Source organism: Rhinolophus ferrumequinum, chromosome 13, assembly GCF_004115265.2.
Source record: "Rhinolophus ferrumequinum isolate MPI-CBG mRhiFer1 chromosome 13, mRhiFer1_v1.p, whole genome shotgun sequence".
Lineage (NCBI taxonomy): Eukaryota > Metazoa > Chordata > Mammalia > Chiroptera > Rhinolophidae > Rhinolophus > Rhinolophus ferrumequinum.
Window position 1 is genome coordinate 58732895 of NC_046296.1, and position 13907 is coordinate 58746801.

Sequence of the window (13907 nt, forward strand, 5' to 3'; positions counted from 1 at the left end):
GATGCTTCAGCTCATTTTAAAGCTCGCCACTGGGGGCGCCAGCCCCAGGGCCACATGGGAGGGTCCCCGTTGCTGGTCAAGGTCTGCTGCAGCCTGTGCCCCACCTGGGGCCACCTGGCAGGAGCCACAAAGAAATCCACAGATGACCACAGTTGATGCCATGGTTAGAAGTGCCTTGAGAGGCCAAGCCACAAACCAAGGCCAGCTGCCACTAGTGTCGGGCTTAGGGCTGCTCAGCCAGAGACACAGGATGTGCTCAAGCAGGATGCTGCTTCTTTGGGTTCTGTGAATCTTTGAGAGACCCTAAGAAAATCTGAGAAATGGAGAGCCAAGGCAAGCGGTTTATACAAAAAAAAAGCCACGGCAAGCGGCTTAGATGTACCTGGAAGTTGGGCGGGGCGGGGTCTGGAATCACCAGGGCGTGGTGAACAAACGGCATTAGCCAGCTTGATGGAGACTCCAACATGGCGGCCGCCTGTGGTGTCTGCACCCTGGGAAATGGCTTCCACCAGCTCCTTTGTCCAGGAGAAAGCAGCCCCGGACCCGAAGCCAGACAACTCAGTTCCCCACCATATGTCCGTGCTGCCTTCCCAGCTGCTGCACCAGTGCCGAAGCTCAGAGCCGGTGATTCTGCAGGTGGGTAAGTCCTCGCGTGCGTGATCCCTTTAAGAGGAGCGTCTGGGACTCCAACTGCCCTCCTTCTCATTCAGTCACAATCTCTGCTGGTTTTCACAGCTAGAAATTATGGGGACTTCTCTCCCTGGCACTGGAACTCTGAGCTTGGGAGGAGCTGGGACCCCTTGCTCCTCCACAGCTGAGATATCCCTCCTGATTTGTAATGGTCACACGTGGGTGTAGGACCAGCCTGTTCCACATCTCAGCCCCTCCTACCAGTCTCAAGGTGGCTTCTTCTGCCTAAGGACTGCCTGTCCTTAGTTGTGGGGCTTTGATTCATCAAGATTTTAGGCGATTCTCAGTGATGGTTGCTTTGCTGTTTAGTTGTAATTTTGATGTGGTCATGAGAGAAGGTAAACACAGCATTTATCTACTGCGCCATCTTGACTGGAACTCCCAGGAACATAGAGCCTCACGTTTTCTTTATCCACTCATTTGTCAACAAACACTTAGGTTGATTCCATATCTTGGCTATTGTGAATAATGCTGCAGTGAACATGGGGGTACAGATGGCACTTCCAGATCTTAGCTTCATTTTATTTGGATAAATACCCAGAAGTGGGATTGCTGCATCATAAAGTAGTTCTATTTTTAATTTTTTGAGGATGCTCCACACTGTTTTCCATAGTGGTTATATCAATTTACATTCCCACCAACAGTATACAGGGTTCCTTTTCTCCACATCCTTGCTGACTTTCATTATTTCTTGTCTTTTTGATAGTAGCCATCCTGTTCATCCCTAATAATCATCCCTCATGTCTAGTGATGTTGAGCACCTTTTCACGTACCTGTTGGCCATTTGGATGTCTTCTTTGGAAAAATGTCTGTTCAGCTCCTTTGCTCATTTTTAAGTCAGATTATTGCCTTTTTCATCTGTTGACTCCTGACCCATTTTTTTCTCAGTTCCTCTCAGTACTTTATTATGAAAATAACTCAGAAAGACTTGACCTCTCTACGAGTTGGTCATTTATTCATCAATCACATATTTATGGAACACCTACATTACAATTGTCACTGAAAGTAACATGGTGAGCAGCCATAGTCCTGGCTGTCATGGAGCTTATACTCTTGTGGGAGAGTCAGACATTAGACCAATAATCACACAAATGTATATACATGATAAAGAAAACAGTAGGTCAGAAATTGGAGCATTTTAACGTGGGGGATGTGACCCAGAGAAAGCCAAACTGAGGAAATAAGGTGTGAGGTGAGGTCTGAAATATTGTTTATTAATTTATTCATTTGTTCTTACAACAGATATTTATTGAGTGTTGATTATGTTCCAGAACCTGGTCTAGGCGATGGGGATGCAGTAGTGAAACAGGCAGCCAAAGTCCTATCCCCGAGGACCTTCCCTCTAGTCACAGTTAATGAGTGAAGTCGGAGTCATGAGAAGGAGAGTCATGAGAAGGGCAGTCAGAGGGGGAGCAGGAGCCAAGGGCCTGAGGCAGAAAGGGGCATGGCACCTTCAAGGGCCAGCCGTGTGCTATTCGGCTGGAACCCAGAGAGGAAGGGAGAGGCATCTAGAAATAAGACTGGACTGGTCGCCAGGGGCCCAGACAAAACGCAGTCACTAGAACGCATTTGTGTTAACAGTTCCATTCTCAAACACAACCCATAGGTTTTATGCCCATTAATGAAGGTGGCTTGCTAGGCCTAGCAAAGTGCTGAATGCGTCAGACGTTACCTGATGAATTAGGATTTGCTTTTCCACGTGCATGTATAACAGATGGCTGCAGCCTTAGCAAGCCAGCTGCCACAAGATGGACTCATAGGACACCTGCATTGCTTAGAATTTTTGTTTTTCTGGGTCGTTCTTTTGAAGAGATCTTTTACTCAACTTAACAATGCCACTTACTAATCTTGTGACCATGAGAAATCTGCACAACCACTCTGAGCCTCAGATTCTTCACTGTCCTGTGGGGCACGATAATATCTCCATTGTGAGGTTGTTATCATGGCTCACTGAATGAATGTGAAAATGGATGTGAAATTACCCAGCACAGTACCCGGAATTCAGTAGACATGCATCACAAATGTCATTTCCGCCCATTTACCCCTTATTCAATTTGGAGTTTTATTAAGTGAATTTCTATTAAGCAAGGGATATCTGTTTTTAAATTACAGTAACTGCTGCTTTCCGGGGCAAGAGGTTATTAGCAAGACTTTCCCTTGCAATGGTTTAAGACAAGCCAGGGGAGATGGTGGAGACGGTCTTTTTTGAGGTATTGGGGTGAGATTTCATTCTGTAACAAAGAAGCAACAATGATAAAACTCAAGCCTTTGTCTTCCCCCTTTCATAGGGACCAAAGTCATGAGCACATGTGTAGTCAAGAGCATACCACGTGGCCAAGTCAGAACTTGAAAGCTGGTGCCTCTGAACGCTGGCCTTAAAACACAATAATTGCATACAGACATTCCTTTTGATCGCATTCTAACACCGATTTACAACTCTGCTTCCTTGTAACCCCAAAGAAAGGCCTAATCACGAGCGCATACCAAAAATTAGAATTCTGGCTGTATAGGAGTGGGTGTCTGTAAGTATGTATTTGTACAGGGGGCAGTGAGCAGCGGCTTTTCTAATATTTAGTTCTCCTTCCCCAAATTAAGCTCTCCATGTGGCTAGTGGGGTATTTTCATATGAATGGCTCGGTTGAGCACTGGAGGCAGAAGACAATTTTTTTGTGGTTTGCTCCAGGCCAGGCAGTTTTTCCATTCTGTTCTTTTATTATGATCATGATTACTTCATTACCTACCCCTGATGGGGTTTCTTTGGGTCCCAGTCTGTTTTTAATAAGAAGCAGACTAAAAACAAAGTTTCGGTTGTGTTTGAAATCTTCAGCTATTTTTTCTGAAATAATAGGTTCAAGAATTTTATTTGTCTTCTGAGGTTCTGAGGTTGGCTCCTAAATGCTCTGACCCAAGTTCTTTGGGGAGTGGGGAAGTGGCTCTTAGAATCCCACCATGGAAGGCAGATTCCTGGGCTCTGCCCCGATCTGCTAAATCTCAAGCTCCAAGGGGAGGCCCAGGAAGCTGCGCTTTTAGCAAACATTTCGGTTGATTCTATTGAATATCAAAGTTTGAGAACAGGATGAAGGAGGAAAAATCCATCAGCAGTATTTCTTTTTAATTGCCATATAATTCAAATACCATAACGTTCATCATTTTAAAGTGTACAATTCAGTGGTTTTTAGTAGAGTCACAAGGTTGTGCAACCGTCACCACTATCCAATTTCAGAGCATTTCTAACCTCCTAAAAAGAAACCCCGTACCTATTAACAGCTAGTCCCAATTTCTCCCTCTCACAGCGTCTGGCAACCTCTCATCTATTTTCTGCTTCTATGGATTTGCCTTTTCTGGATATTTCATGTAAATGATATCATATATTCTATGGCCTTTTGTGTCTGGCTTCTTTCACTTAGCATAATGTTTTCAAGGTTTATCTATACTGTAGCATGGTTTAGTACTTCATTTTTTGTTGCTGAGTAATATTCCATTATATGGCTACGTCACAGGTCATTTATCCATTCATGAATTAATATCAATCACTATTTACTGAGTATCATTTATGTGCAAGACAGTCTAGTGGGCTGACCAGGGGGTGGAGATGAGTCCTCCAATAGTGCAGAGAATCAAGAAGAGGGAATGGGAAAGATAGCATCGGGCACAAAGCAGCAAAGCAGAATGAATGAATGAATGAATGAATGAATGAATGAATGGATGAAAGAAAGAAAGTCCAGACACACAGGACAAGAAAGTTAACTTGGGGAGGCAGCATGATGCCTGTCCAGGTGGTGGGTGTGTAGCGCTGCCAAAGTTCAGGAGCAGCAGTGACAGTTACTCAGCCAGGTGCAGGGACCTTTACTGCAAGCTGTTCTGGGCCCTGGGGCCCCTGAGGTTGATCAGACACAATCCACCCCACAGAGCTCATAGACTATGTAGGAGGCAGCACATGGACCTGGATTATGGCCTAATGCAGAGTAGTAGTGCAGGGAGAGGGTGGAGGTGGGTGCAGGGGAAGCCCCTGCCAGCTCAGGGTTTTGCAACAGAGGAAGGAGGAGGCAGTGTTGGAGTTTGACTTGGCAGTCTGAGTAGAACTCAAATGGGTGACAGACAAGGGGAGAAAGTTCTGGAGAAAGTCAGGGACAGAAAAGTCTGAGACGGGCTCCAGGACAGAATTCTGGGACACCTGTTTGACGTAGGTCAATTGTTGTCAACCTTGGCTGCACGTCAGAGTCACCGAAGGCCTTAAAAAACCCACAGCCTGGCTCTGGAGATTCTGTTTTAATTAAATTGCTTTAGGGTGAGGCCAGGCAACAGTATTTATTAAACTCTCCCCAAGTGAGAAGCCAGAGTTAAGAGCCCCTGACTCGGAAGATTCAAGGAGAGACAGTGGCACGTTCGCTGACAGCATCGTGTTGGAGCTTCAGGACTGGAGACAGGAGGACCACATCAGTTAAACAAAAGGGACACTTTTTTTTTTGCATGAGAGGAGAAGCTATCAATAATTACGCCAGTGCAGCAGGTACAAACTAGACTGCCCCAGACAAACTGGACTGTATGGTCGCGCTAACCACAGACTTAAATGCAGGCTATGGGATTTGAACTTCACCTCATCATGAGTGGGAGCCAGTGAAGGTTCTGGAACAGAACTCTGACACCTAATAAAATTGGTGCTTAAAGAAGATTAAGGAAGCAGCAGGCTTGGATAGATTGAAAGGGAGAGGCTGGAGGCAGGAAGGCAGAGGAATCTGGGGAGTGTTGAACTGGGAAAATGAGAAGGCTGATAAAGTATGAGAATGAGAAGAGCTCCCCCAAGACTTCTCTAAATATATCTTCCATTTACATAAAAATGGCATGCTTGCTGGGCAGCGGCTGCTGCAGATAAGTCCATTGCTCCCAGTCGTTGCCTTCTCCTCCCGCAGGAAAATGCTGCAGCAACAACCAGGGGTAAGAATAGGGGCCAGGGGCTTCGCCAGCACAAAGGCAGTCTCCTTCGGGGAGGTCACCTGAGGGATGTTTGCACAGTTCCCTCTCTGCTCCTGTGTCAACTGTACTCCAGGAAGCTTCCAGGGAACAGCTTAAGGGGACAGCTTCTCCAGATGTCCTGGTGCCCCGCCCCAGCTCTGCAATGTGCAGGCTATTCCCTGGGGAGTTTCTACCTCTTGGGGAGACCCCTGTCCACCCTTTGCTCCTCCTCCAGCTTCCAGATCAATGGAAGGTGCTGCTGTCCATGCCTTTTCTTTCCCTTTGTCTCCTGCCTCTCAGAGCTTGTCAGGTGAGATATACACCTGTCCACCCAGCCTGAGGCCAAAAACTGGGTGTGTTTAGCTATGAGAGTGAGAATTTGGGCCAAACTCTGTGCATGGGTGCTCCTCTCCCCAGAACCTGGGTGGGCAGGTGGCAGGTTGGGCCTTTGCCCTCCATGTCCCCTGCCCCCCAAAGCAGAAGATGTTGGCCCAAGGGCTGGAGTCGGGGAAGGAAAATGTAGAACCTCTTCTCCCTGCAACACTGGCTGTGCTCTCTTGTATATGGAGCAGGGTGTAGAGGGGCTCCCTTATGCCAAACACGTGGTCCACAGCTGGGGTGGCACATTGGGGAGAGGAGAGGAAGCTGGAGAGCAGAAAGGCCGGCTCCCAAGCATTCTAGTCCCCTTCATTTTCCTCTTCTCTCAATCTGGGAAAAATATCTTTTAAATTATCTCGAATAATCTCAGAACAGTAACACGTAAATCCAGGCCAACCTGCCCACCCCTTGCCTCCCAGGTGGCCAAGGATACTGGCTGCATGGACTGTCCCAGCCCAGCTCCTGCCATGCCCCTGAGCTGACAAGATGTCTCCTTGGCCTAGACAGTAGGGGACAAAATACAATCACCTCTGGCCTGGAAACAAAATCCTCCCTCTCCTTGGACCTGAGGGGTGATCACAGCTATAGCTGCAGCCCAGTAAATAGTGCTGTCAGGTCGCCTATGGTTACATGGGGCTGGGGGCAGAAGGCAGCTCAGTTCCTCCCAGTAAAAGAATAATTTCTGAGGAAGTGGCTCTGTGATAAAATCATCAGTGCTGGAGGCGGGGGCTTCAGTCTCTCAAGAAGTAAGTAAGAAGTAAGATCTCAACCTCTTCAACTGGGGAATGGGTGTATGGCAAATTCACTGGTACCAGGTAGTCTGGTAGGTCAGAATTTTCTTTTTTCTTTTTAATGCAAGTTTTCATCAGTTCCTTCGTTATCTAGATAACTGGTAAGAACGGACTTCTTTGTTCAGGGAAGTGTCCCTTGAGTGGCCCCTCTTGGTTATCCACAAGTTAGTTTAGTGGGCCTTGATTTCCCAGGGGGAAAGGACGGAACAGGTTCCTGGAGGCCTGACAAAGGCAGGCCCCTCTAAGTGCCTGTATAGAGGAGCAGGAAGTTCATTTGCTTGGGGCCAAGTAACATCTGGGAAGAAAGGGATGAAGACACAGGCCCCTTCCATGTTGAAGCTGGAATTTCTCTGATGAAGTTTGGGATGAAATTCCCCAGTCAGAGAGGCCCACAGCCCCCAAAGGGACAGGACCAAGAAGAAGTGGGGGGTCAGAGTTGGTGACCTGGCTTAACCTCATGATCAGTGTGCCTGGGTCTGTAGTGTGCCTCAGGACAGAAACCCCCCTGGGACTCAGCTGTCACACTCAGTTTGAGAACATGGCTGAACTTAGAAGTGTGAGCTACAAGGGTGGTAACCTTGGAGCCTAACTCTGGGCACCTCTGCAGACCAGGCAAGGGACAGGCCCCGCGAGGCGTGACCCCAGCAGGCTTTGCAAGACTATTTCCATAGAGACACAATAGTGCTGTGCCAGAGTAATGGGATCTGGGACCTCAGGATGTTCCACCTTCTCTCCGACTGCCATTTGCAATCAGAATCACTCCCAGCATTAGGAGTGGGTATGTAACAGTGGGTGTGGAATGAGGCTTCCTGTGCATAGGGGCAGGTGAAGCACCAGCAATTATTGAATAAACAAGGGAGACTGAATTTGTGCCCCAAATTGATGAAGTGTGTTGGCTTAGGAAAAAATCCAGAAAATTACATAACGACAAGTCTTAGCCATTGCCTCTGGTTGGTAAGATATCAAGGGATACCATTCTCTTTTCTTTTCATTTATCGGTATTTTCCCTTTTTTTCTACGGTGATCATGAGGAATTATTAAAAACACTTTTATAGTGCTCAAAAAAATAATTATTATCTGGAGACCCCCAAGAAAAGGCTACATGATGTCTGCTTTCATCTGTTTCAGGAAGAAGAATATATTATGTTTTGGAAAGATTTTTCTTAATCCCAAATGGTTAAAATAGAAAAGTTAGGTGCCTAATGCTTTGTGTTCAACTGTCTGGAAAAAATCAATTTGCAGAATCAACATGGCAGCGTTTGACTTGCGGTGACAGGAGAGACTGAGCCACAAGAGGACTATAAAGGGAGCGGGGAAGAGAAGCTCCAGATGGGGCCAGGCGTGGAGTCTGGTTTCCAAGTCTCTGAGGGCTGCCTGGGGCAGAGGGAGCCAAGGGCCCCTAATGTGCAGAAATTACAAGGGACAAAATGTCAGGCAAGCCATATAAGGAAGACCTTTCCAGTGCGTCTATGGATGGGATGTCATTCAGAGATGCTGTAATGAAATGACCTCAAACTTCAACTGACAAAATGTTTTGTTTGTGTATTATTAGGTCATCTCAAACATGACAGGAGAGTCAGTGAGGATGAGGTCTAAGGAGAGAAGAGTGGGACTGCTGATCTAGCCAAGAGGCTCCAAAGAAAGAAAACAATTAGGGAATGCATGAGGCCAGCAGGCAGGGCCAGTTTGGGAAGGTAGGGTTCCGGGTGGTGTAGACATGAGGAGACAGTAGTGGTCCGCCTGGTGTAGACATGGGCGAGGGCAAGGGGTGGTGAGACACTCAAGCATTAGACCATATAATGCATATGAGCAAACTAGGAAAAGTTGCCCCAACTGGGTGGATGCTACCTTGCATTAGGGAACATGGGAAAGTGGAATGTAAGCTGGATTTTCTTCTACTGGATCCTTTGGCCAGCTGCCCTTGTTCAGCAAACAGACTGTGCATTTGTACAAGGAGACCCTGGGTGGCCGCAGTACAGTTATGGATGACTGTCCACAAAGGACCCAGTTAGCACTGGGCAGATAGGAGCAGATGTACTACCCCAGTGAGGAGATCAGCTCAGGGTATGGCATGGTACAGGGCCCAGTAGAACGGGCCAAGGTCCAGGGCAGAGTTCTAAGGTCAGTGGTGAGCTGGAGTGTGAGGCAGGGAAACTGAAGCAGAATCCTGTGTGTGAGACAGAGGCAACATTGCAGGCAAATGGATGGGGGGGGTCAGCCTTTGGGGCTCCCCATGCCCATAGGGCAAATCTGTGGCTATGAGACTCATTCCAGACCCCTCTGAAATGTCCTGCCTCATTTGGTGGGAGGGCTCACAGCTAGGGCAGGCAGAATGGGCTTGTGGGAGCATCAGTGAGCCCCACTGGGGGCCGGGAGTGGCAGGGACTGACGAGGTAGCAGACCTACTAATCGCTTTGGCTATTCTTTACTTTTTGAGTATGTTCGAACCATCTGGAGGGCTTGCTGGGCCCCACCTCCGAGTGTCTGCTTCAGTAGGTCTGGGGTGGAGCTGGCAGATTTGCATTTTGTATTCTAACGAGTTCCCAGGCATGCTGGTGCTGGTGGCCCCTCGACCACGCTGTGAAAACCGCTGTTCCGCAGGCTGTGCCTACCTCCTGAAGCACAGGCATTCTCTGAGAACTGGCCAATACTCGTTTCCTGTCTGCTCCTCCTCGTCAGCTCTGGGTCCTGGGAGGGTCCCCTTCCCCACCACCCCTCTCGGCCTCCGTGAGGCTGCGGCTCCATCTCCACTTCCTGGAAGGATTTACACCTGCTCCTTTCTTCTATTCTCTACTGTCTTGGAAACAAGTGATCTCTCTGGGGAAGAATGGACCACTCCCCACTCTGGCCAGTGGGACGGGACTGGGGCCATCCTCTGACCTGCTGCTTCTGGTACCTCAGTGTCCAGGGCGCAGCCATGGACCCGGGGAGCCTGGTGCCATGGCCAGGTGTCAGGGATCAGAGCTGACTTATTGGAAGAGCAGTGACTGTTCTCCCTCACATCCCGAAAGAGCTCCACATCGGCCCCTTTCAGTCAAAGAGCCAAGTTCTAAATGCTTCGCCGCCTATGAACTGGAACAAACGCCTGGCCCTCTCAGGGTGTCAGTTTCTCCAGCTGTAAAGTGAGGCCCCCACAGGTACTCCCCAAGATCCTTTCTAGTTCTAGCGTTCTTGACTCTAGGGAGGAATATGGATCAGAGAAAGAGAAGGCTTGTAGGGTTTGCTGGAAAAGGGTGGGGGTGAAGGTGATGTCAGCTGTGGTAAGCTGGGCCTGGGAAGGCAGCTGAGTCACTGGGGATGACGAGGACAGATGGGCAGCCAGGGGAAGCCTTTAACGGGGAGTCATGTGGTCAAACCACTGGTGAGAAGGCTGGGGCTGGCAGTAGGGCTGGGCTTTGGGGCCAGCGAGGCTGTCTGATGGTGCCATTTAGCCTCTGGCGGTGAAGGCGGGCCAGTGGGTTGCCCATGGCTCTGCCGGATTGTCAAGGCGCTGGGCTCTGGAGAACTGCAGGCGCTTGTAGGGAGTGGCCACACTGCAGCGATGGCTGTCGCAGCCCTGACCCAGTGCTGTGTGGCTGACTGGGCCCTGTTGGAAAGTCTTCACCTGCAAGGAGGCTGCCTGACTCTCCAGTCCTGGGGCCTTTTGGCACGACTGTTTTCTGCTCCTCTGCTCGTCTCTTAGTGCCTCGTAGACAGGGACCAGGTAGCCCCTTTGATAGCCCCCTGTACAGTTCAGCATAGTGCAGGGCAGAGTGGGGAGCCACAGAGAGGCAACTCTCCAGTCTCATCCCAAGGCTATTGGAAAGAGAGGGGTGGAGGCCGAGGGTCTGATCAGCCCTGTTCCTCCCTCTCCCCCGTCCCTTCTCCGCCCTCTGTGGCTTTTGCTGAGACCCTTGGTGCTTTGAGTGCTGGTCATCATGCTCAGATGGGTGGGCCTCCTGCCGGTGACAGGACCGTAGCCTCTCGGGCTCACAAACCGAATGGGGCTCTGGCAGCTCCAAGACCAAGCAGCCCTGCGCCCTCAGCCTATGCCTCCCTCTGAGAGGGCACCTGGCTCATGGCTGACGGACTTCATTTGTGGTTCCGGCTCTGCTACACAACAGCTGTGCACTCTTGATGTCCCTTTTCTTTTCCCGTGTCAGCGTCCTCATGTGTAAGTTACGAGCAATTGTGCTTGAGCGGCCATGTTACCTCAACAGGGTGGGTGCTCCACCAACGGTTCTCTGGTGTTACTGGAAATCATTACAGCAGGGGACCAAAGGCGCCTGCATCCCTGACTTCCTGGGCCTGGGCCGAGTTGGGGCCAGAGCCCTGGGGAGATGTTTGGTGGGCTGCAGGCATCTTTGGCCCTTGGGACAGGAGGTGGGTATTGGAATGAACCAGGAGTGGGGGTTTGAGGGCTCCCAGCCCAGCTTGGGCCACGAATGGGGGAGGCAGGGGTTTCTGGTCAGGTGAGGGCTGGCTTGGGAGGTTATCTGAGGGCACAGGAAATATCTGGAATCCATGGGAATGGAAACTCAGGTCAGAGGTCACCTCAAATTAAAATTTAAAAAGCCCTCTGTGTGAAGGGAATCAAAGGAGGTGAAGACATTTGCTCTTCCGGAGTCTCCTGAACCCAGATGTTAGCGGTTAAAATTCTTGTGGGGCCAGACATGGGCACTGAGAGCAGCAGCTCTGGGGGCCCGGTGGGGCAAGCGCCACCCAGAGGATGCAGTGGGCTTCCTCAGGGCCCCTCCAGGACACTGACCCCCAGAATTTCCTGGGCAAAGCTGGGTGCTGTGGGGGGAGAGGGTGCTCTGGGCTCTCAGGCCTCACTGGCCCCTCACTTTGGGCGGCTGCTCCCTGGAATGAAACAGGATCCAGGATCCTGCTCTGGTCTGACTCAGAGCAGCTCGTTAGCTGGAGGCCCGGGTCCTACAGATTTATGGTCATCTGAGGGAAGGGCTTTGATCTGAGCCCAGGGTGAGGGGCAGGGGATTCTTGGGTCTTAATTGGCATCAGCCAGGCTGATGCTGACCAGGACCCCATCCTGAGCAGGGCCTGCCTTCGTGACTGATGCTGATTGGGATGCAGTGGGGGGAGGAGGTAAAGGGGTGGGGGGGCAGAGGGTGTGCAGAGTTTATTCTGCTCTGGAAGAGCGAGAATTAACAGCCCCAAAGAGTCCACCTCTCTGCAGCCACTCCCCAGCCTTGACCCATCCCTGACCCTGACCTCTTCCCCTTCCCACTCTGACCTCACCCAGTCCAAGGGTCACGTCCTTGCTCGAGCAGTAGCCATAGGCCTGGCCCTGTGCTAGGCACCGTGAGGATGTAACTCTAGCAGAAACACAAGACAGGAACCCAGTTGGAAATAACAGATGAAAGAGTCGGCTGTGTTGTGAAGTCTTAGACTTGCTCAGCCCAGGGGTGTCCATTTGCATGAGGGCTTTGTTGTCTTTCGTTCTTTTCTTTTGTTCCCCGGCGGAAGGAGGCATGAGGAGGTGTATATATGGGACACTTAGAGAGAGTAGAGGGAGACAGAAAAGCAGCAAGGAGAGAAGGGGGCAGGAAGGAGACGAGGGAGTGAGACACACTGAGGTGGGGAGGAACAGAGAGAGGCAAAAAGAGAAAAGGCTGGGAAAACAAGCAGGAGAGAGAGGACGTGGGAGCTCCAGAGAGGCTCCTGTGGACAAGCCTGAATCCAGCTACGTCTAAATGTAGCTGAAAAGGCCAGGACGTTTTGGTTCTGTGGCCCAATAAATTCTCTTTGGGCTTAAGCTAGACTGAGCTGGGCTTCTCTCCTGAACGGTGTGAATGGACAACAGAATGAATGAAGCATCGGTAGAGTATCCCGCCCTCATTCCCCCTGGGCTTTCGCAGGAGGGGACTGAGGGAAGGAGAGGAAACGTAGCAGCTAGGACAAAGCTCCTGCCCTCAAGAGTTGACCTTAATATTGAGGAGTCAACACTCCAAAGAGAAAGTTGCTGAAAGATGCTGTCATTCCCAGGAGAGAAAAGACAGAGGAGGGATGGACAGGGATGGAGTTGCCAGCCGCAGAAGGCAGGAGGGCAGCCAGGCGCAGAGGACAGCAGGACCGTGCTGCCCTGGTGGCCTGGAGAAGGCTTGGGAGCTGGCCGAGGAGAGAGACGCCTTCGCATCCCGAGCTGGTGACTCAAGTGGGCTGACGCCTTCCCCATTCTGGGTCAGGGTAAACAGAATATTATCTTACTAAAAGATAGCTTTTTATTATTGATGAAAGATGGCAGAGTTTTTTCAGGTAGAGCGAGGGGGAGTGAGGATATCAGATAAGGGATCAAGGTTCAACTTAAGGCAGAAAACCAGTGTATGGAGGCATCAAAGCTTAAATCCATTTATCTGTAGGGTCTATTTAAGGCCGATTATTCTGTGATGCCCTGGCATTGCATTCCTTCAAATCCTCCCTCATCTTCCCTGGTCACTCAATGTCTTATTTGAGCTCTCAAAGTAGAGAAATCGTTCCTTTTATATATGGCAGGGTAAGATAGGGGTTGCACCTCAGACCATATTTTCCAAACTGGAAGCTCTTTTCCTGGCCAGCTCTATTGAGTTATAGTTTATATACAGTAAAATGCAGCCATTTTAAGCATATAGTGGGATAAGTTCTACCAAGTGGAACTAGCCATGCACTTAACACCAACCAAGATGTTGCATAGTTTTATTCCCCCGTAAAAACCCCTCCTGCCACATGCAATCAATCCCTAACTCCCACTTGCCACCTCAGGCATCCACTAAACTGCTTTCTGTAGCTAGATTTGCCTTTTCTAGAGTTCCTGTATGTGGACTCACATAGTGTGTAGCCTTTTGTGTTTGTCTTCTCTTATTTCGCCACTAAATTTTAGCATAATGCTTTTGAGATTCACCTGCATTGTTGGATGTGTTGCTAGTTTGTTCCTTTTTATCACTGGGCGTCATTCCCTTGTATGGGCACACCCGTTTGTCCATTCTCCAGCTGATGAATGTTCATTTTTCCCAGTTTGGGGAGATGATAAATAAAGCAGCAGGAAGGCAGGTGTGTATCTCTCTCACTGAGGGGACCTCTTCAGTCTCACTCACACTGCCCCAACAGGTGGGGTGAGAG